At 35.1% G+C, this 23,694-nt stretch overlaps 1 pseudogene; it reads left to right on the top strand.

Moving 5' to 3' along the window:
* Positions 1 to 630: 630 nt before the first annotated feature.
* On the top strand, positions 631 to 11,990 carry LOC108480624 (3-oxoacyl-[acyl-carrier-protein] synthase II, chloroplastic-like; annotated as a pseudogene).
* Positions 11,991 to 23,694: the final 11,704 nt, after the last annotated feature.

The following is a 23,694-nucleotide window of genomic DNA, read 5'->3' as shown; positions in this document are numbered from 1 at the left end:
GAATTGATCTCATCCATCAGCCAAAAAATTGGCAATAATTTCTCCTTTTTTGATAAACAGCATTTGGCGTAACAAACTAGATTTGGTTATACTCACAAGGTGAGTAAAAGTTAATACTAAAATTATATTTGTAAAAAATTCAATAATTGATTTATAGATAAAATAGATAATTAGTAGGCAGATATAAATTTAAAACCGTTGAGACATGTAATTAATTTTAAAAGAATATATGAATGAGGTTACCAAAGGAAATTGGTAGTGAATTAGAATAAAAATTTATCCTTTTTTGTGTTCGATAATTTCGAGGTAAATTTACCACTCAATAGGCGAATGTAAAATATGAATATTCCTTTGTGCTAAATGCTAATAAAATATCCTCTCATTTTATTCCTTCATAATGAAATAAAATCAATTTTAAATGAAGCAGAAAACAATATACAAATATTACAAAATGGAAGTGAAAGGCTAAAATGGTTTTTAAAATAAACAAAAAACTAAATAAATATAACGAAGACATCACCCTAACCCCAAGTAAAGAGTCCAATTGCTATTTTAAATTGGAAAGATGATGGACAAAAGAGTCATTTACTAATTAAAAAAGGATAATTATTGTCGATAAATTACGAGAATAAAAATAAAAATTGTTGGTCTTAATCTTTGTTTTACGGCCTACCCTATTTTTCACATCTTTTTTGTTTTTGTTTGTGTCTCATTCGAAAGTATTTTTGCAGTCTTTTACACTTAAAAGCTCTAATCACCTACTGCAATTTACCATTTCTTCTTCTTCTTCTCCCCTTTCATTTCTGGGGTCTTTTTGATTGATGGATAGCTGGATTCTGATCAATCTCACGTAAATAAAAAAAGAAAAAGAAAAAAGAATTATATTTATCCAAAAACGCAATAACCCAAACTTTACAACCTCGTATATTTGTTGATTGATTTTGGTTTTGGGGAGAGGATGGCATCTTCATCAATGGTGAGTCCGCTATGCACTTGGTTGGTGGCTGCTTGCATGTCTGTCACATGCGGGAAAGACCAGTCACAGTCATCATTTCTCCGTTCATCAGCCTTTGCTTCTTCTTCTAAGAGACACGGTCGTTGGGCTCGCACTAGAAGGAGAGCTCTTCTTTCTCAATGCAGCGGCAGAGGCAATGGCTCAGCCAAAAACCAAGACGGGAGCATGATTTCAGCATTTTATGGATTCGGCATTCAAGGCTTGATGGCTTCCTGGTTAACTTTTGAGCCCTGTAAGGACTACTATTCCTCCAAAAATTGTAGCCTTTTTGGTCAAAATAGAAGCTTTTCTTAGTTCTTTGGATCCAAAATCCTTCCCAATCGCAAGCAAAGAGGACTCAATGGAGGACCTATCTGTTCTGGTAATTTTCAGCCTTCTCTTTTATACAATCTGAAAGGGCATGTTGGTCTTTGCTTGACTCTTGAAATCTGGCTTCTTTTATTCTCATTTTTATTTGTTTTATTTCTCACAAAAGGTTTAGCCTTGTTTACACATTAACTTTATTTTCTTTTCTTTTCTTTTTTTTTTTTTGTTCGAAATTTGACTCTTTGTATTTCTTTTTTGTTTTTGTTTTTTTTGCGTTGCACATGTTCCTTCTCTTTATTTGCTTTTGATTCAAGAAATTTTAGAAATGAAAAACATTTTGAATATAAAATATAGTAAGATATATATATAAATTTTAAAAAATTTTGGGATCCAACATAATAAGTAGAATTTAGAGTTGGTTTGAAAATTGAGAGAATTTAAGTAAAATCTATTTAAAAATCGGATTAGATTCCGAGTAAAACTTTTTGGTCAGTCCCAAATAAGCAAAAAAGAAAAAAATATTTTTTATTGTTTTGCTACTATTTTCTTATTATATTTTTACTATTTTGTTATCCTTTTATTATTAGGTTACTACTTTTTGTTATTATTTTATTATTATGTTACTATTATTTTTTTATTATTTGAATATTGTATAACAGATATTTATTTGTTAAGTTATACTAATTTTAATATTATTTAAATATAAATATCTTTTAATATGATTTGAATATTTTATATATATATTTAAAAATAATATAAAAAATTAATTTGAGTGGACTGGACATGAAATTTAATATTTTTATTCGGTTCGAGCTTGAGCGAAATTTTAGACTATTTTTTGAGCTGCGCCTAAAATTTTGACAATATTTGATCTGAACCCGGCTCAACCATGGACAAGTTTAGGTGAGATACACCGGTTTTTTATTATTATTATGATTATGTTGTTACTAATTAGTTAAAAGCTAGAAATGAAGTTGAATTTATGTTACTGTTAGTTCTATGGTGATGATTAATAATTTGTTTGTCGGATGATAAATGTGCAGTTTCTTATTTAGATTCTGTAGACTATTTTAAATATAAATGGTAAAGAAAAAACGCCATCATATTAATATTAATTAACTATTATTTAAGAAATATTAATTATTTTATTAAAAATGGTTTTAAGCAATTTTTAATTAAGTTGACATCAATTTGGTCAAACATATTACATATAGTATAAATAAAAAATTATTCAACAATTGATTTTATACTTTCAAATAAATTATTCATTTTATTGGTAGTATTTATAAATAAATTCTATTTAGACTTAGGTTCAATATTTAGATTTTTGTTTTTATTTTTATTTAAATATTTAATATAAAAAGTCATCATATTAATATTAATTATTTTATTTAAAAATTTTAAAAAATTTATAAGTTTATGTGGAATTCACTCATGAATAGATATCATGCTGGACACTTCTCATGCACATAATTTCATAAACTTACCAGTCAAATTACATACTATTTGCAAGTTAATTTATTTGAAAACTTAGGAGCAGCCATGGCTGTAGCTCCGCAACCCACAAGGGAAATCACGACAAAAAAGAAACCTCCTACGAACCAAAGACGAGTTGTTGTGACAGGGATGGGAGTGGTAACTCCACTTGGACATGACCTCGATGTCTTCTACAACAAGTTGCTAGAGGGTGCTAGTGGAATAAGTGCAATTGAGACTTTTGACTGTGCCCAGTTTCCAACCGTACGTTGCGTTTAGCATCTCTCAGTTGATTTTGTTTGTACGTTCTTACTACTCTCGTTTTCTCTGCAGAGAATTGCTGGAGAGATAAAATTTGTCTCGGCTGATGGTTGGGTTGCACCAAAACTCTCCAAGAGGATGGACAAATTCATGCTTTATATGCTTATTGCTGGGAAAAAAGCCCTGAAAGATGGTGGAGTAACTGAAGATGTAATGGATGAGTTAGATAAAGCGAAATGTGGAGTTTTAATTGGTTCAGCAATGGGTGGCATGCAGGTAAGTTCTGCACTTTTGTTGTTCATATTCCTTTATTTTAAAGATGATGGAAGAGCAGATGAACCCTTCTATTTTTTTTTTTCGGTGAAATGAACCTTTCTATTTTTAAGCATTAAACTTGATGCAAGTAAAACATGAACACCACCTGCTGGGTTTTGTGGCTTTAAAATAACAGAACATGTAGACAATATTTACCTGCATATTGCATACTTTAACATGAGAGTGGTACAATTTTGTACTACTAGTTTAGCGTCTAAAGCCAGCCTTAATAATATAAAATCTTTTGGAATCATAAGTGTCATACCGTATATAACACCTTGCATGAGGGCAAACAACTTCAAGAAACAAATTGTTTTTGCAATTACTTTCCTTTTTAGGTCCATTGATTCATTTAGGTTGTTTGTGGAAAGACAAGGTTTTCAATGATGCAATTGAAGCATTGAGGATCTCATACAAGAAGATGAATCCTTTTTGTGTACCATTTGCAACTACAAATATGGGTTCTGCAATGCTTGCAATGGATTTGGTGAGGTTAAATCTTGCTTCTGCTATGTTAAGATAGAGGTTGATGGATGTTGGAATTTGAACTTTGAGCTTTAATATGGTTTCTTCTTCAGGGTTGGATGGGTCCCAACTATTCAATCTCCACTGCATGTGCAACAAGCAACTTTTGCATATTAAATGCAGCAAACCATATCATTAGCGGTGAAGCTGTAAGTTGAGGAAAAAGGAAATCCAACCTATTGTGGTTTGTTTTTATTACGCTGTATCTAAGGTATTTGAAACAAAATCGCAGGATATGATGCTTTGTGGTGGCTCCGATGCTGCAATTATACCGATTGGTCTCTCTCTCATTTTTGTATTTGACATAATTTATTATCTTTTTAGTTGGCACAAGCAAGATATTCTCTATTTTGTGATTTTTTTTATTCAGGATTGGGAGGATTTGTGGCATGCAGAACACTCTCTCAGAGGAACAACGACCCTACCAAAGCTTCACGCCCTTGGGATATTGTAATATTTCAGTAACTCTTGAGCTCCTAGAATTTCATTTTTTTTCTTTTGTTGTTGGTTTACCAAGTTCTTCAACAAATGAAGTAAAATTGAGAATGAGTTAATGAAGCAACCTGGTGGAAAGTAATGATAATTAATTTTATCATTTCAATCAGTAAGTGACCTTATTATTTTTTCTGCCTCAGTTGTTTGCTTGTCTTGTAAACTTTTAGTCACAACTCACATTGAGTTAGTTATGCATCTGTTCCTCGTACTTTGATAAAGTGACTATTCCTTAAGTACTTTCTAATCCTAAGTGGTTTATGTAAAAATAGAATATCAATAATGATAATATATAACAAAGAAAAGAGAAATAAAAATAAAGAACACACAGATTTTTACGTTGGAACTTTTTCGGAAAAAAACTAAGGGCAGAAAAGAAGAAAATTCACTATGTCGAATTCGAATAAATATAAGAGGAGTAGACTATGTCTATTTATAGGCTTGTAAAATTATATTCTAATAAGAGTGTAGTAAGATTGAAACACCTTATTCTAATAAATATAAAATAGATGGAGTTTAAAAAGGTTTAAAAAACCTTATTCTAAAATAAAATAAAAGAAGTGTAGTTTTATATGAATTTTACTTTTTTTTACCACTGTATTTTATTTAAATAAGAATTCGGGTTACTCAATTCTAATAATCTTCACACTGACACGAATTCTCAAAAAATAAGTTCTTCATCACAACTTAACGAACAAGTTCTTCACCTCTTCCATAAAACCCCTTAAAGGTTTAACTTCAACAATAAACATCAAGTCTAAGCAATGCTCAAACTTGGTTATAGGAAATGACTTAGTCATCATATCTGTAGGATTTTCATAAGTACTAATTTTGTTCACAACAATATCACCACGAGCAATAATATCACGAACAAAATGATACCAAACATCAATGTGTTTTATTCTCTCATGAAACATTTGATCTTTTGTAAGGAAGATGACACTCTGAATGTTACAAAACACTATACTGATTTGAAGGTCTTCATTGAGTTTACTAAAGATTCCCTTCAACCAAAAGGCTTCTTTACAAGCCTCAGTAATCGCTATGTACTCAGCTTTCGTGGTAGACAAAATGATTGTAGTTTGCAAAGTGGCTTTCTAACTTATTGCACAATTTTCGATTATAAAGAAGTAACCTGTGAGAGATATTCTATCAAGGTCTCCAGCAAACTCAGCATCAACATACCCAATGGCTCCATCTCTAGTTCTTCTAAACTGTAAGCAAACATCAGTAGTACCTCATAAATATCTTAAAATCCACTGAACTACTTTCCAATGTTCTCTATCGGGATTTTTCATGTACTTGCTAACTGCACTAACTGCATATGATAAATTTGAACGTGAACAAACCATAGCATACACGAGAGATCCCATTGCACTAGAGTATGAAACATGTGACATGTACTCAATCTCATCATTTGATTGTGGAGACAAAACTGATGAAAGTCTGAAATGAGCTACTAAAGGAGTACTAACAGAATTAGCACTCTGCATATTGAACCTGCAAAGAATTTTCTCAATGTACCCCTTCTGACTTAGGTACAATTTACTTGATTTTCTATCTCTGAGAATCTCCATACTAAGTATCTTCTTTATTGGTCCCAAATCTTTCATCTTAAATTCTTCACTTAGTTAGGCTTTGACCTTTCTTATTTTTCATTTATCTTTTACTGCTATCAACATGTCATCAATATAAAAGAGTAGATGCACAAAAGAACCATCATTGTTTTTCTTAAAGTAAACATAACTGTCAAAGCTACTTCTTTTGAAATTATGAGAAGTTATAAAGGAATCAAACCTCTTGTACCACTATCTTGGTGACTGTTTCAAACCATAAAAGAGACTTTTTTAGCAAGCAAACATGGTCATCTTTTTCTGAGACTGTAAAACCCTCTAGTTGTTGCATGTAAATATCTTCCTCAAGTTCTCCATGCAAAAATGCAGTTTTTACATCTAATTGCTTAAGCTCCGAATCATGCATGTCCACAATATCAAGTAAAGCTCGAATTGAACTATGCTTCACAACTGGGGAGAACACATCTGTGAAGTCCACTCTTGTAATTTGACTATAACCCTTTACAACAAACTTTGCTTTATATCTGGGTTTTTCAACTCTTGGAGTTTTTTCTTTCTTTTTAAACATCTATTTACAACAAACAGCCTTTTTACCTTTAGGAAGTTTCACAAGATCCCATGTTCTGTTTTTGTGGAGTGATTCCATCTCCTCTTGCATAGCAAACATCCACTTTTCTGAGTCTTCACAGCTAACCGCCTCAGAATAATTAGATGGCTCTTGGTTTGCATCTATATCTTTATCCACATTTAAAACATAAGCAACTAGATTAGCCTCTGTATACTTCCTTGGAGGTTTAATTTCCCTTCTAGTTCTGTTTTTGGAGATAGAGTGTTGTGGTAAAGAAGCAACTCTATTTTAAATTTTTGTATTGACTTGAGGAGTCGACTCTATTGTAGATTCTGGATTAATCTGATGCTCCACTTGCTTTTAATTTTCTTTATTGGTAGAGTCTTTAAGAGATAAGTTAGGTAGTGTAGTAGTTTCATCAAAAACATCTCTGTTAATCACAACTTTTCTATTTTCAGGACCCCATAACTTATACCCTTTTACACGAATTTTATAACCAAGAAAAATACATTTAATGGATCTTGGTTCCAAGTTTCCATTATCAATATGAGCATACGCAGGAAACCCAAAGATCTTTAAATCAGAATAGTCAGTAGGATTACCAGACCATACCTCTTGTGAAGTCTTTTTCTCAATGGCAATGGATGGAGATCAGTTGATCAAACAAATGCAGTAGAGGCTGCTTAGGCCCAAAATGACTTTGGTAAGTTGGAATTTGACAACATACATCAAACTTTCTCCATGATCGTTCTGTTCATTCATTCTACAACATCATTTTGCTGTGGAGTATGACAAACTGTCAAGTTCTCACAATCTAAGCCATTTTCTGTGTGGAAGTATTTTATTTAATTTCTCGTCTGTTTTTCAATTATAGTTTTCCAAGACTTAAATGCGGAAAACACATCACTTTTCTGCTTCAGGAAGAACGCCTAAACTTTTCAGGAAAAATCATCAATAAAAGTTAGCAAATAATTAGCTCCACCTCTCGAAGGCACTCTGGATGGCCCTTACAGATCAGAACGAATATACTTTAACGTTCTCTTCGTATTATGGATTCTTCTGGTGAATCAAACTTCTTTTTCTTTCCAAAAACGCATTACTCACAGAACTTTAATTTACAAATTCCTTACCCATCAAGAAGTCCTCGTTTGCTCAATTCTGTCATGTCATTCTCATTCATATGCCCTAGGCGCATATGCCAAAGTTTAGTAATATCATCATCTGACAAGGAAGAGGAAGCGATAGCTATATCATCAGTAACAGTAGAACCCTGCAGAACATATAACTTGATAGTCTTTCTCTACCCTTTCATCACAACGAGGGAATCTTTGGGAATCTTCAAAACCCCACTTTCAGCTGTGTATTTGTACCCTTTTGAATCAAGAGTACTCAACGAAATTAAATTGCTCTTCAATTCTGGAACATATCATACGTCACTCAGTGTTCTGATAACTTCATCTAACATCTTAACTTTAATTGTTTCAGCACCTTTGGTTTTACACGAAGCATTATTTCCCGTCAAAACAACACCTTCAGAAATTATTTCGTAAGTTGTAAACAGTCCGGATTGGGACTTATGTGGAAGGTGCAGCCCGAATCAAGGATTCACTTCTCACTCATTTTGGAATCGTTGACAGAAGCGACTAGAAGCTCATTATCGCTGTAGTTTTTTACAACATCAGCTTCACTAGAATTTTCTGGCTGTTTTTCCTTTTCATTTGCTGCCTCCCTTTTGATCTTGTTCTATAGCTTATAACACTCAGATTTAATGTGCCATTTCTTTTTGAAGAAGTTACAAATTTTACCTCTGTTTGAAGACTTCGATCTACCTTTAGATTTACCGCGAGGATTCCGTTCATATGTCCTTCCACGATTATCATCAGCATTTCGATCTTATCTCCCACGAACAATGAGACCCTCTCCTTGAGAGTCAGTTTTAACCACAAGATGCTTCATATTATCATACGAGGTCAAAGAATCATAAACCTTATCAACTGTGAGAGACTCGCGGCTATATAAAATCATGTCTCTAAAGGTTGAATAAGATAGGGGCAACGAACAAAGTAGAATCAACCCTAGACTTTCTTTATCATACTGAACCTCCATGGCTTCCAAGTTTGAGAGAATTTCTTTAAACACTGTTAAGTGTTCGTGCACAGACGCACCTTCCTCCAAACGATGAGCATAAATATGTTACTTCATATGCAGCTTGCTAGTTAAAGTTTTCGACATACATATTTATTCTAGCCTCTTTCATAATCTAGCGGTGATCTTCTCCTTTATCACATCCTGCAAAATTTCGTTAGACAAATACAGATGTAACTGTGTTAATGCTTATCGATCCTTGCACTTCTTCTCTTTCTCTGTCAATGTCGAAGCCATCTTATCTACCCCTAGTAGGGCTTCCTCTAAGTCTATCTGTGTAAGAACTGTCTGCATCTTTATCTACCACAACGCGAATCTGATGTTGCGATCCAACAGTAAATTTTCATACTTCAAAGACGTCATTGCCGTGATTGAGATGAACAACCCGGAAGATCTGATACCAATTTGTAAAAATAGAATGTCAGTAATGACAATATATCGCAAAAAAAGAGAAATAAAAAAAAGAACACACATTTTTACGTGAAAACTTTGAAAATAAATCACGGGCAGAGGAGAAGAAAATTCACTATGTCGAATTCGAATGAATACAAGATGAGTAGACTATGTCTATTTATAGGCTTGTAAATCATATTCTAATAAGAGTGCAGTAAGATTGAAACACTTTATTCTAATCAATATCAAATAGATGGATTTTAATAAGGTTTAAAAAACCTTATTCTAAAATAAAATAAAAGAAATGTAGTTCTATATGGATTTTATTTTTATTTTATTTTATCACTGTATTTTATTTAAATAAAGATTCGGGTCACTCAATTCTAGTAGTTTAAATGCACATAATTTCCCAGTCTACTTCATGGTACTTTGACAAAGTAGGTATTCCTCAAGTACTTTTAATCTTAGATGGTTTAGATGCGCATAGTTTTCTCAATTTGCTTCACGAGTGTTATTTACCTGGATAATTGTTCCAACTTTTTCACAGAATCGTGATGGATTTGTCATGGGGGAAGGTGCTGGGGTTCTACTATTAGAAGAATTGGAGCATGCTAAGGTACAGTTTCTTCAACCCTACATTCCTTGTTCTTAGCCATAGGTTTGCACTTAGTATTTTATGGTGAAGTTGCTAAGTATGCATATTAGTTTCCTTATTAAAAGGGAAAATTATTGAGTTTAGGTTTCTGGTTTTGTAGAGGAGAGGTGCAACCATCTATGCAGAATTTTTGGGTGGAAGCTTCAATAGTGATGCTTATCACCTGACTGAACCACATCCTGATGGTAATGAGCCACGCCTTTACTATTGCAATTCTTTCTTCTTTAACCCCTACATTGTCTCTATGTAGCATTTCATTTTAGAGCTTTTGTTTTCGTAGGAGTCTTTTATAGCATTTCTATTAGAATAATTTTGTATAAGAAACTATAGAGTTAAAAGAAACAATAGATCAACTTCTTGAGCTATAGTTCTCAAATTCATTACAAGATCAACAAATATTCACATAGTTGCTTTAGCTATTTGTGGTTTCGAGATAAGGCCACAACTTGTAGTCTATGTGAGGGGTCACTAGTTGGCTGGATTTTTTAATACATAGGCATGTCTTTCTTTAGTGCTACATATGCACCTTGAAACTTTTTTTTCCTCATAATTTGTTGCTTGTAATTTGGTGCTTTTTCAGCCAGATAATGATTTCATTGGTAAAAGGCCTTTTCAGTGTATAGTAGGTCTTGATGTTAGAGATGCTATTAGGGTTTTAAATTGTTTTTTCCTCACTTGTTAAGCAGAATATATATATCTTGAGATTACAACCTACACTTCTTCCTTTGAATATTTCCAGTCATGACGGGGCCCTCAAATATGGAATGAGTTTTTTTTTTTCATGTTTCTTCTGAAGTAGCACATGTTACTAAATGAACTATTAAACTAACATATATATGTATATATTGTGAAATCTTAAAAAAAGGAGTTGGTGCCATTCTCTGCATAGAAAAGGCGTTGGCTCAGTCTGGTGTAGCTAGAGAAGATGTAAATTACATTAATGCTCATGCATCATCTACAGCGGTTGGAGACATTAAAGAATTCCAGGCTCTCCTACATTGCTTTGGCAAGAATCCCGAGGTAATTTTGCATATATTTCTCCGATATTTGAACCTACATACAATCTGCTTTTCATATTTATTCATTGGGATTAGTGATAAGATATCTATTATTTCTAGTTAAGGGTGAACTCTACAAAGTCAATGATTGGTCACCTATTGGGAGCTGCTGGTGCTGTGGAAGCTGTTGCAGCAATTCAAGTATGCAATTTAGAGCTTTGATTATGCTTTTATAGTGACGTTAGAAAACAGACTTCATGGACATAATGTCTTGTGTTGTTTTTGTTTTTTGGTGAACCGTTCTACAAAAATGCATGTATATTTGGATATAGTTACAAGTACAGATAAAATACTTTCATTTGCAATCACCATGTTTCTTATCTTTCTCTTTTCCTTTCTTGGGACCTGAGCATGGACATGATAATGTTTATTTTTTATAGGCAATACAGACTGGTTGGATCCATCCAAACATCAATCTGGAAAACCCTGATGAAGGAGTGGTATGTTGTTGTTGCACCTTCTTTCTTTTCTTTTTTTCATTATTGATTTTATATAATGGTTGTGCTTTGCAACAACTTTCGTTTCATGACATGTTAATTTTTTAAGTAATTTTATTTTCTTGATTTTTGATTCATTTGCTTTAATCCTTCGTTTGTTAACCTTTTTACATAGAGCTCCTTCTTTTGGTTTTCCCTTCATTTTCCATTGCCTACCTTATGTTGCCTAAACATCTAATTCAGGATGCAAATGTGCTTGTGGGACCAAAGAAAGAAAGATTGAATGTAAAGGCAGCATTATCAAACTCTTTCGGGTTTGGCGGCCACAACTCCTCCATCATTTTCGTGCCATACAAATAAAATAGTTCAACCATTTCTCTTCTAGTTTTTTTCTCTGATCTGGTTGAAGGTATGTAAACCTCTTTAAGGAAATTATAGACTATAAATGTATATAGTATCGGTTCAGTTGCCCATCAGCAATTTGGTAACTGTTAAAGCTATCAACTACCGTGCAAGGTAGCCAGGAAATATAATCTATAGACAAACATCCACCTTCGAGAGGGTTACTATACAAAGTATGGATGGGCATATAGTCGAATCTTTAGAAAAGTTGTAAGGAGTAAAAAGAGACGGGCTCACCATGGTGTACGCAGTTGTTGTTTCTGAAGTTTCTCTTGATATTTAGCTACAATTGAGCTTTTCGTCATGTTTTTAGTTGACATAGGCCATTGAATCAATAGATGTGGCAAATATAGTTACCGGTCTCGTAATATTCTTTATCATCTATAGCAACAATGGCTAATTTTGAGCTGGCAGCATTGCCGGTCACACTTTGTAGATTAGTGGTTTTATGACTTTACGGTAATGAAAGCTTGTTTTGGTCTCTTTTGTTTCCCTACCATTTGAGGAGAAAACCATATTTAATTTAGAACAAGCATCAATGACTGATCTTTGATAGCCTTATCCTTCCTCTTCACACCCACCACAAGCTTTCTTAAGCTCTGGTTAGCATTGCTGTTTGCATAATTTAGAGGTCAAAAACTACTAAATGGATAAAAACATTTTGGTTAAAATCATGGTTTAGCAAATCAAATAAAAAATTGTGTTTTCCTTTTGGTACATAGCAAATCAACATATAAGTAAAATGAACAGAAAATCGTTAACTTTCTATGTTGCCCCCTCATGCTCAGTCGAGATTATTGTCTTGGATGAGTTTAATCTGGGCCATTGATTGGACATCTTTGATTGTAGAGAAGAATTTTCATCCTACTCTTGATTTTTCCAAAACAATATTGGTCCATTCCTTTTCCTTGTTTGATATTTCACGTACCTGGGTTTGTTATTCTCGTAGCTTAATGCTAACCTTTGAGACTTCTTCAAATCATGAACCGGCTTCGAATAATGGTTGCTCCTCCAAACCACTCCCCTCCACTTTAACATTGTAGAAAAAGCTGTTTTAACATTTTTGGGCCACACTGACACAAAAGGCACTCTACTTTGGAGACTATGTTTTCCTTCATGAGCTCCACTATCACAGGCTAAGAGTTATTACAATTTTTCCAAAGCAACATGATAAGTTTGAAAGGAATTTTGTACCTTCATAGAGTTCTCCACTCTCGTGTACTCGTTCCCCATTGTACCGATTCTTTCAAAGTAAATAGTATGCATTTTTATAACTAACAATTTTCCTTCATACTCCTCTATCCACGCTTCTACTCTAAATACAGAGATTGGCTGGCCTTCTTAGCAGGTTCAAAAGGACATTGTCCAAACTAGTCACCAATTCTACTTGTATCCCATCCTCTTATGATGAAATTATACCAATTACTTAGAGTTCACAAAACAGGCCCAAACTCGAAAGTTTCCTTGTGCAAATTTGAACCCGTAATGATCTAATCTTGAAAAAATTTTATAATTTTTTTAGAGTTTTACAATTTTTAATAATTTTATAATTTGTTACAAATTTTAATAATTTTATAATTATTTATAATATTTTGAATTACATCTAGAATGAGTTAAGATAAATGGTTGTTTAAATTCAAATAAATTTAGATGTTCATTTGCCCAAATTCAACTAGACTTTTTAGTATTTTTATTATTTTAGTTTTTATTGTATGTTGTGTGGCATGCCATGTCAAAATACTTGTCCATGTGGCATGCCACATGCCAATTTCTCAATCAGGTAAATACCTATTAATGGTCAAATCAGTCAATGACAATTTTTGTTATCAGAAGAACCTAATTTTTTTTTTTTTTTTTAGTTGTTGAGAGCTCAACTAAGTGCATTTTAAGTACTTAATTGATTTTTATTTTTTACAAAGGACTTTTGACCCTAAAGCCTAAATATAATAAAATATTTTTTAATATTCAAAATTTAATAATAAAATAAAATTTTCAAATGACAATTTAGTATCATATATAAATAATAAAGATTATTTTGTCAACTTAAAAGTTTTTCAAACTCATGCTTTATATATTCTAGATATTAATTCAAATAAACAAAATGTATATACATATCATATAATAATATTAATTATGTTTATAGATATATATATGATAGCAAGCTAATTTTATGTGTTTAATGTACATAATCTTTGTCAAATTTTTGAATATAATGCTACTAGTGATTTCTTGCTTAAATTTAATAGGGACACAATTGAGAGTGTCGAAGTTCAAAAACAAACAAAACCGAGCTAAATTGGAACAAAAAACAAGTTGTGGGGTTGAATTGAAAATTGCAGAATTATTTTTGGGCTGATAAAAAATATTAAACTTTTGACTTTCACAAATTATATATTTAGAAAATTTGATATTGTGGTGGATTGTTAAACATGATTGTAGGAGCAAATCACGTGAAATTGATTCTTTGAGAGGTGTATATAAAGGCTTGTAATTGTGGCATGAGAATACACACTTGAATTGAAAAGGCAATTTAACACATTTTTACATCTATTGCATTTCAAGCAATCTGTCATTTCTTTACTCTTTTTTATACTTTGGTGCAATTTCCCTTTTAGTTCTCTCCCTTCTTCACCTATTAACCTTCATTAAAAGCCGCTCTTATAACCTAATCAAGTATGATTCATTTCATGCTCAACTAATCTCCGTTTAGCTTTAGCCCAACTACATTCCGATCGAGAATCCTGAAAAATGAACTCGCGCTAAAAACCTTACAACACGATATTCATTATCTCTCCGGAATATGGGATAGTTACAATCACCCCTTAAAGTTAATTCAATTTCAACTCAAAAAGCACATGTTTGATTGAAGTTGTTTGGCGGACAGCTAGGAAAATGAGTCAGTCATCTGCCACATTTGGGTTCCTGCAAACAAATTAGCGTATCTAGGTAAAAAAAGGCTAGTTGGATTTCGTTAAGGAAGATAATGCTCGGATTTAAACAGCCCACACGATTGAGGCCATTAATTCAAGTTGGGCTCTTCTAGATCGCAAGGCTGTTGAGATCTTAATTTTTGGATGCGTGTTACATGGTTATATAGTCGGTAAGGGTTGGTTTGTAGGGCATATCGGAATCAACTACATAAAGAAGAGTTGGCGATTAAGGCATCCTTGATCGCAATAATCAGCTTATCTTTTGGAAAGGAAAATTCACTTTATCGGTTCGAGTCTAGAATATTTCGAGTCTAAGACTAAGAATTCACATATTTGATTTCCTAATTTAATTTCAATTATTTAATTTCATTTTGCATTTATAATTAAATTATTATTTGTTCTATTTATCTTATATTTTTAACATTGATAAACTAAAACCCCATTTGTTTTATTTTCAGCTTAGCACGTTACAAGTCGTGGGCACGACAACTGTTACGACTTTAAAATCTAGTCACATAAAAAATGATATTAGAAATGTAACACCCCTTACCCGAGACCGTTACCGGAGTCGGACACGAGGGGTTCACAAACTAAATTCACTTATTTCCACAGTCCATTTAAAAATTTCCAGACAAACGGGTTACTGCATCACTGTCGCCTTAAAAATCATATCTTGAGTGTCAAAACTCGAAAACCAGTTTCGTAAATTTTTCCTGAAACTAGACTCATATATCAATCTAAAAATGTTTTTTATAGAATTTTTGGTCAAGCCAATTAGTACATTTTATTAGTTAAAGTCTCCCCTGTTTCAGGTTTGACTATCTGACCTTCACACATTACGACTTGGATAACTCCCTATACAGGGCTTCAATACTGATGCCGTTTATTTCTATAGAAACTAGACTCGAAAAAAATATATACGTATATGGCATGACTTCTAATTATCTCTGGTTAATTTGTAATGAATTTCCGAAGTCGGAACAGGGAATCCAGAAACCGTTCTAGCCCTATTTCACGAAAACTTAAATATCTCTTAACATACGACTCATATGATCGTTTCGTTTCTTCCATATGAAAATAGATTCATCAAGGTTCGATTACATAATTTATTCACTATTTAATTCCATTCCTACTATTTTTAGTGATTTTTCAAATCCATACCACTGCTGCTGTCAGCATCTGTTTTTAAGGTAAACTTTACCTATTTCATGGTTTTCCATGAATCAACTAGAGGTTGTCATACATAGCACCAAAATGATCATGATTAACCATTCCAATGGCTAATCGTTACCAAACATTTCCATACCTCTCAACGAACAACATACAAAATGATTATAATGCTATGATCAAAGTATATTTAAGCCATTTTCGCATGGCTATCCAAATTTATACAAAACCCAAGGGTACATGACCAACAACAAAAAGGGTAGTCCTATACATGCCATTTCAAAGTTCAACCAAAAGTGTACCAAAAGGGGCTTTGATAGTGTGGGCGACTTCGACTTCAATAATCCCGAGTCTGATAGCTGACGAACCAAAATCTATAAAACAGAGATTCAAAGAACGGAGTAAGCATTTAATGCTTAGTAAGTTTGAGCCATAAAATTTGACACAACTAAAATGTAGCATTCATATGGCTAAACGGATAATTTCATATGCACAAATTCTCAATATCATACTTACTTCACATTACCAACCCTTATATTCACACACAAAGATCAACTTAGCCAAAGGCCTAAGTTCATTAATCGATCGAGCGAATACTACTTAAAAGGAATCAATTAATCCAATGCATGTACAAAACATACCTCATTGTTGGGATTTTACGAGCGTATTAATTGAAATTATTACAGCAAGATCGCTCATTCCCAACCCAAGTATCTTCGGGATTTAGCCGGATATAACCACTCGCACAAGGCCTTCGGGTCTTAGCCCGGATATGGTCACTAGCATAAATGCCTTCGGGACTTAGCCCGGATATAGTCGCTAGCACAAATGCCTTCGGGTTTTGGCCTGGATATAGTAACTCACACAAATGCCTTCGGATCTTAGTCCGGATATAGTCACTTAGCACAAAAGCCTTCGGGACTTAGCCCGGATATCATTCGAATAACCATGCACATATATCAATAAATCATGACACATCCATATTTCATTTTCATTACCAAAGCTCAAACACAAGACACTTTCACACTTACAAATTTCGGCTTAATAGCCACATACAAAGAGCATGATTTTGATTTGCTTGTGACATAATCTAATCGAATCATAATCTAAGTTCCATTACTCGAAAACTTACCTCGGAGGTGGTCGAACAATTTCAGCGGCTATTCGATCACTTTTTCCTTTCCCTTATCCAACTGTGGTCCTCTAAGCTCTTGAGCTAATCCAAACAAATTTAACTTATTAAAGTCTCATTATGCTTGCTTATGGCCGAATATGACAAGGAGTTTGATAGGTCATATGGCCACCTTTAGCTCAAATACAAAATGGTCATAGGCATTTTTAATCACATTGAGCAACTTAGTACAATTAATCAAACATTTCCTCATGTGCACCTTTATGACCAAATACACACATCATTAACCTAATATCAATTAACTAAGCACTTAACAAATTCTCCTTGAGCCGATTGTCTAAGTCAAGATAGGATCATCATTATGCTTACCTATAGCCGAATGTACAACATCATTCGTGTGGCCGAACATGCATGTCTATGTTGAGGCCGATTGCATACTTAATACATTCTACAAGTATGGTCACTTGTATTGACCAAATACCATTTTATTTCAAGTTCAAAACTTGGCTAATACACATATATGCACTATTAAAACATCCTCTCCATTCCATCAATTCAACACATGCATTACTCATTAATATACAAAATTATATTCGCCTTAGCACACCTCTTGTCTGGTCAATTTTTTCTCCATCTAGCAACATTTTATGTACTATGCCGAACCAAAATATCAAACACCTAGCTTAATCATTTCCAAAACACTTAACCGGCCTTTGACCAAGACTTTAAACAAAGTCTATGTTCGGCTATCACACATATGGGCATTATTAGTTCAAAGTTTTAACAAGATTAATTTCTTTGATCTTAACTTAAATGACAACCCCATTGTTCATCTAGATTTAGCATGAAACAAACACCAACCAAGAAAACAACACCCATGGCGAGTATCATCTTTATCACATAGCAAGATTTAAACCATGGGCTAGGTAGAACTCAAACTAACATCAAAATATGCATGAATCTCATGGAACAACATCAAACTTACCTTAACCTAGCTACAAGCATGGCGAATCTCTTCAACATTTCCTCCTTTCTTTCCTTTTGAATTTCGGTCAAGAAAAATGAAAAAGGATGGACATTTTTTCCTTTGTTTTCATCATTTTCCTTTTCCATTTCTTTATTACTAGCTTTTTATTTTATTGTTTCCTACATACCACATTAGCACACCATGCTTAAAATATGCTATGCCCCATAGCATGGCCGGCCACTAGCTCAAATATTGGGCAATTTGACATGCAAACCCCCCCATTTCTATAACATGCATTAATAGGCCACTTTACATTTGCCTAGCACATTTCTAAATTTTCTCACACAAGTCCTATTTACTAAAATTCACCTACAATTAAACAAAATTCAAATATAAAATTTTCACACATGCATATATACATATAATAAGCATCAAATATGACAGCTAATTATTTTTATGACTCGGTTTTGTGGCCCCGAAACCACTTCCCGACTAGGGTCACATTAGGGCTGTCACAACTCTCCCCCACTTAAGAAATTTTCGTCCCCGAAAATCTTACCGATAAATAGGTTTGGGTATCGTTCTTTCATAAAGTTCTCGGTCTCCCACATGATACTCAATGTCTTTTCGTTTCAAATCCGCGTACTTCTGGCGATCTGTGGCTACCTTCAGACTTTCACGAATTACTTTTACTTTCTGTTCAGCATCTTTAATCAAATCAACTCCGAAAATTTTACTTTCACCGAGCTCGGTCCAAAACAATGGTGTACGGCATTTACGACCGTACAAAGCCTCGTAAGGTGCCATCTTAATACTTGATTCAAAACTATTGTTGTAAGCGAATTCAATCAAAGGTAAATACCGCTCCCATGAACCACTAAACTCGAGGATGCAACATCTCAACATATCCTCAAGTATCTGAATTATCCGCTCGGATTGACCATCGGTTTGGGGGTGAAAAGCGGTGCTAAAATGCAACTTGGTACCCAAAGCTTCTTGCAATTTCTTCCAAAATCGTGAGGTGAATCTCGGATCTCTATCCGACACAATAGAAGTAGGTACCCCGTGTAATCTCACAATCTGAGAAACATAAAATTCAGCTAGTTTATCCATTGAAAAATCCGTGCGTACGGGGATAAAGTGAGCCGACTTAGTCAGTCTATCAACAATAACCCAAATCGCATCTTTCTTACTTACTGACAATGGCAACCTAGGTACAAAATCCATCGTGACTCGATCCCATTTCCATTCGGTATCATGATCGGTCAAGTAAACCCGTAGGCACTTGATGTTCCACCTTCACTTGCGACATATTAAACACTTCAAACAAAATCGAAATGTCTCGTTTCATACCATGCCACCAAACCGACGTCTCGGATCGTTGTACATTTTCGTACTCCCGGGTGAATCGACATTCGGCTACAATGAGCTTCGTCGTAATCATCGAAATGAGTTCTCAATTTCTTGGAACACACAACCGACTTCGAACCTCAAACAATCATCATCATCAATTTGAAACTCGATTCCATATTCGAACACATTCACCCGCTTTGCGCCCAATTCATCATCGACTTTACGGGCTTCACGAATTTGATGAATCAATAATGGTTTGGCCTTTAATTCTGCCACTAACACATTGTCGGATAGAACAGACAAGTGTACATTCATCGCTCGTAAAGCAAACAGTGATTTACGACTTAAGGAATCCGCAACCACATTAGCCTTTCCCGGGTAATAGTCAATGAAAAGTTCATAATCTTTCAACAACTCAAGCCAATGCCTTTGTCGCAGATTCAAGTCTCTTTGAGTCATCAAATATTTGAGACTTTTGTGATCCGAATATACAAGGCACTTCTCACCAAATAAGTAGTGTCGCCATATTTTCAAAGCGAATACGATGGCAGCTAGTTCGAGATCATGGGTTGGATAATTTTTCTCATGTGGCTTTAATTGTCTTGACGCATAGGCCACAACTCGACCTTCTTGCATCAATACACAACCCAACCCAAGTAGGGATGCATCACTATAAATGACGAACTCCTTGCCTGATTCGGGCTGCACTAATCTTGGAGCTTCCGTCAAGTGAGTTTTCAATTGTTCGAAACTTTTCTCGACACTTTTCTCGTCCATTCAAACTTAACATCCTTCTCAAGTAGTTTCGTCATTGGTGTGGCTATCATCGAGAAACCTTTCACAAACCGTCGGTAGTAACCGCAAGTCCTAAAAAGCTCGAACCTCGAATATTTCTGAGGCTTCCAGCTAAGTATGGCTGAAATTTTGCTCGGTCAACTCGAATACCCGATCGCGGATACCACATGACCCAAGAAGCTAACCTTTCTTAACCGAACTCACACTTCATCGAACTTAGCATATAACCGCTTATCCCGTAAAATTTGCAACACTAATCCCGGTGTTCAAAGATGATTAGTTTCATTTCTAATAAACCAAAATATCATCGATAAACACGGCTACAAATCGATCCAAATACGGTCTGAAGATCCGATTCATCAAATCCATAAATACCGCAGGGGCATTAGTGAGCCCAAACGGCATCACTAAGAACTCATAGTGACCGTATCTCGTTCTGAAAGCAGTTTTGGGTATATCCGAATCTCGAATTTGCAACTGGTAATAACTCGATCTCAAATCTATCTTTGAAAACACTGAGGCTCCCTTTAGTTGATCAAACAAATCGTCAATACGTGGCATCGGATATTTATTCTTTATTATCACCTTATTCAGCGACGATAGTCGATGCACAACCTCATGGTTCCGTCCTTCTTTTCACAAACAATCTTGGTGCACCCAAGGTGAGAAACTTGGTCGAGCGAAACCTCTATCCGTCAATTCTTGCAATCGAGCTTTCAACTCTTTTAACTCGGTCGATTGCCATACGATACGGAGCTATCGAAATCGGCGTAGTCCTGTGTACAATCTCAATACCAAACTCTACCTCCCGAACAGTGGTAAACCCGGTAATTCCTCGGGAAAAACATCCGGTATTCACAAACCACCCACATGATTCGGTTTCTTTTCTAACTCTTTGTCATCAAGTACATATGCAAGGTATGCTTCGCACCTTTCTTACATATTTCGGGCCAACATTGATGATATTACACCGGCAACCCTTTAAGTCCGTAGACTCAACTCGGATTATCTCGTTATTTGCGCACCTCAAATCAATAGTCTTGCTTTTGTAATTCACAACCGCATCATGCACGGTCAACCAATCTAAACCGAGGATAACATCAAATTCATCAAATGGCAAAAGCATCAAGTCCGCCGGAAAACAGGAACCTCGAATTACTAGGGGACATTTCTTACACACTTTGTCGACAAGCACGTAACGACCCAAGGGATTTGACACCCGAATTACGAACTCAGTAGACTTAATAGGTAAAGTCTTATTGGATGCTAAGGTTTCACATATATAAGAATGAGTAGAACCAGGGTCAATCAAAGCAATCACATTAGTATCAAAGAGAGTAAAAGTACCGGTAATAACATCTGGCGAGGAAGCATCCTCGCGTGCGCGTATAGCATAAGCTCTAGCAGGAGCACGAGCCTCAGATCTGGTCGTTGCATCTCTAGATCCTCTCTGACCACCACTAGCATTGCCTGTATTTCTAGATGGTCTACCTCGAGCAGTGGTAGCACCCGATTTCCCACTCTGATTTACATTCTGTTCAGACAACCTTGGGCAATCTTTAATAAAGTGGTCAACAGACCCGCACTTGTAACAGGAGCGGTCATGGAATCTACAACTCCCCGAATGCCATTTACCACAATACTGGCACTCCGCTCTGTCTCGACGATCAGTTCCAACACTGGGGACCGAAGTGACTCGTGCACTCACAGGGGGTCGATCGCGATCTCGTCTAGAAAAGCCCGAAGTGTTTCTAGATCGGCCTAAATCATCTCTAAATTTCTTCGATGACTGTTGAAAGGGCCTCCCCGAAAACCTCTTACGAAACTCCTTTGCTTCCATACCAGCTTTTCTTTTCTCCATACTGAGCTCCTCGACTTTGCAAGCTCGCTTGACGAGTACCACAAATTCTCGGATTTCTAAAATGCCAACACACAGCTTTATATCATCATTCAGTCCATCCTCGAAACGTTTACACATCACGGCCTCTGAAGAAATGTATTCTCGCGCGTATCGGCTAAGCCTCACAAATTTTCGTTCATAGTCGATAATCGACATGGAACCTTATTTGAGTTCAAGAAATTCCTTTCATTTTTGGTCAATGAATCTCTGACTGATATACTTCTTTCGAAACTCGGTTTGGAAGAACTCCCAAGTTACTTACTCTCTGGGCACAACAGAAGTCAACATATTCCACCAATAGTAGGCAGAATCACGTAGCAAGGAGATAGTACACTTTAGGCACTCATCGGGTGTGCAAGATAGCTCATCAAGTACCCGGATAGTGTTGTCCAACCAAAATTTAGCTTGCTTGGCATCATCGCTGTCCGTAGCTTTAAATTCAATAGCCCCGTGTTTTCGGATTCTGTCAACTGGGGGCTTATTTGACCTTATTTGGTCGATTCATCGAGGTATGGTAGGTCTTGAGGTGGTATTTGTCGGGAATGGAGGTTGTGGAACAGCCGTATTAGTTGGAATGTATTGGTTGAACCAATCATTCATCACGCTATAAAAAGCTTGTCTAGCTTCATCATTCGGATTACTAGCAATAGGTTGAGAGTCCGCCGGCGCTGTCCCTTGTGCAGGAGCAGGCGCTACACTCTCAAGATCATCAGCTACCGCTCGGTCAAGATCGGGATCCATTACTATAAATACACACATTTGCAAATGTCAGAAATCACCACACTATCAAATAATCACATAATGGCATGTATAGCTAGACCCAAACGTAGTACGGTAGTCCTAGAATCGACTAAATCGTAGCTCTGATACCAATGAAATTGCAACACCCCGTACCCGAGACCGTTACCGGAGTCGGACACGAGGGGTTCACAGACTAAATTCACTTATTTCCACAGTCCATTTAAAAATTTCCAGACAAATGGGTTACTGCATCACTGTCGCCTTAAAAATCATATCTTCACTTTCAAAACTCGAAAACCAGTTTCGTAAATTTTTCCTGAAACTAGACTCATATATCAATCTAAAAATGTTTTTCTAGAATTTTTGGTCGAGCCAATTAGTACAGTTTATTAGTTAAAGTCTCCCCTATTTCAGGGTTTGACTACTCTGACCTTCACACATTACGACTTGGATATCTCCCTGTACAGGGCTTCAATACTGATGCCATTTGTTTCTATAGAAACTAGACTCGAAAAGGAATCTATAAATATATAGAATGACTTCTAATTATCTCTGGTTAATTTGTAATGTATTTCCGAAGTCGGAACAGGGAATCCAGAAACCGTTCTGACCCTGTTTCATGAAAACTTAAATATCTCTTAACATACGAATCATATGATCGTTTTGTTTCTTCCATATGAAAATAGATTCATCAAGGTTCGATTACATAATTTATTCACTATTTAATTCCATTTCTACTATTTTTAGTGATTTTTCAAATCCATACCACTGCTGCTGTCAGCATCTGTTTTTAAGGTAAACTTTACCTATTTCATGGTTTTCCATGAATCGACTAGAGGTTGTCATACATAGCCCCAAAATGATCATGATTAACCATTCCAATGGCTAATCGTTACCAAAAATTTCCATACCTCTCAACGAACAACATACAAAACGATTATAATGCTATGATCAAAGTATATTTAAGCCATTTTCGCATGGCTATCCAAATTTATACAAAACCCAAGGGTACATGACCAACAACAAAAAGGGTAGTCCTATACATGCCATTTCAAAGTTCAACCAAAAGTGTACCAAAAGGGGCTTT

The sequence above is a fragment of the Gossypium arboreum genome, chromosome 6 (genome assembly GCF_025698485.1).
Source record: "Gossypium arboreum isolate Shixiya-1 chromosome 6, ASM2569848v2, whole genome shotgun sequence".
Lineage (NCBI taxonomy): Eukaryota > Viridiplantae > Streptophyta > Magnoliopsida > Malvales > Malvaceae > Gossypium > Gossypium arboreum.
This window is presented reverse-complemented; position numbering and strand designations above follow the sequence as displayed.